General features: G+C 34.6%; 1 long non-coding RNA gene across 1 annotated transcript; it reads left to right on the top strand.

The window, feature by feature from the left end:
• The first annotated feature begins 294 nt into the window (after positions 1-294).
• Positions 295-1347, top strand: LOC149564502 (uncharacterized). The gene is made up of 2 exons (XR_016361437.1): positions 295-563; positions 709-1347. It is a non-coding gene; the product is annotated as an uncharacterized LOC149564502 (long non-coding RNA).
• Positions 1348-1614: the final 267 nt, after the last annotated feature.

Here is a 1614-nt window from a genome sequence, read left to right as displayed (position 1 = left end):
TTGGAGGTAACTATTCTTTTAACAAAATTATAACACTACATGAGCCCTAACCACCCCAATTACTAACTTTCATGAAACAAAAAAAATAATAATAATAACTAAAAGCCCATTAGCCAACTACTTGTTTATCCATAGTTAGTTTTTTAAAGTGGTCAAGACAATTGTGCATTAGTATTGAGAATTTTTGAATGACTACTAAAAAATTTATGCTAAACTTTTACGCCAGACTGAATTTTTGAAAATTTAATTGAATGCAATAAGGACAAAATGCATTTGTGAGGAATAAAAAAGAAGTGACGATGTCCTTGGACCAAAAAAATCATTCACCAGTCTAAATCTACAGTTTTTAAGGAAGATGTCAAATTTGCCTCAGGAAATTTTATCATGTAGCTGCAGAATATGACGTAATAACTCTTTAAAAAGAAGGGTCTCTGATTCACGCAATAGTAAAATAAAATGAGGACTTGTGAGAGTTTCTTAATTTCTTTCGCCTGAAGTTAAAACCCTAGACTTCCTTCAGGCGCCATTTCTGGGAACCCTGCCACGAATATCAAGCAAACCAGGTAAGCATTCAAAATAGAAAAGAAAGGATTTTGTTTTGAATAAAGATAGATCTTGATATTCTTTGTTCGTATTTTCGGTTTTCTTAACAACTTATGACCGGCGTCCTTGGAGAAAAATAAAATAAAATTTCTTCGAATTATTTAGGCAAAGTTTCCTGTTTCGGCCAAACCCTGGGGAAGAATATTGATCTGTAGCAGGCGTGGTATGGAAATAAAGCGTACAGTGACTGCACACTGCCCGGAGTGCAAGTTGAAATATAATAATATCTACAAACCCTACGGTGCCGTCTCGATCTTCGGCGCAGAGAAACGCGCGGAAGAGATGAATCCTTCTACGGCGGGATAAAAACAAGAGCGCAGAAATAAAAGAAAAAGGCGCGGGCCAGGGTGAGTCAGGTGATAATAAAAGATATTTCGTTTTTGCAGTGTGAAAATGCCGACGCCGTTGCTGTGGGATCCGCCGTGTTTACGCGGATGGCTGTACGGCCCAGCAGCGCAGCGTCCTTGGAGGCTGCAGCACGCGAATGTCATTTCACTGCTGGGCCCTCGAATCCTCTCACACCTTCCGGTACATTTCCTTCATCCCTCAATTTACGTCCGAGCTGCCGTGGGATTCGAACACGCGACTCCTTTTGAGTTCTATTTCACATTGATATTTCAATATTTGCTTTTTTTTCGAAAAGTAATTTCAATTTTGCTAGGTCAAGTCAGGTCACTTTTGAGAATTTTTTCATTGGAACTACCATTTAAAAAATAAAATTAATTAGAAAGCTTCTGAGTAAAATGTGTATGAATTGATTGTAAATTAAAAGAAAATTTATGTGTTTGGATAAAAGTTTTTAATTAATTTTTTTAGTTGAATGTTCACTCTAATGGCTATTCTCCAAATTTGCTTGAGGCATTCAACAAGACTTGATCTTACTAAATTAATGAATTTTGAAAAATTCTTATAATCCATTTTTAATGCTATTATATTTCCATTAATTTTATATATATATATATATATATATATATATATATATATATATATATATATATATATATATATATA

Source organism: Cupressus sempervirens, chromosome 3, assembly GCF_028749045.1.
Source record: "Cupressus sempervirens isolate cs-2001-9-10 chromosome 3, ASM2874904v1, whole genome shotgun sequence".
NCBI classification, from domain to species: domain Eukaryota; kingdom Viridiplantae; phylum Streptophyta; class Pinopsida; order Cupressales; family Cupressaceae; genus Cupressus; species Cupressus sempervirens.
Note: the sequence above shows the minus strand (reverse complement) of the source record. Positions and strands in the feature narration are given on the sequence as shown.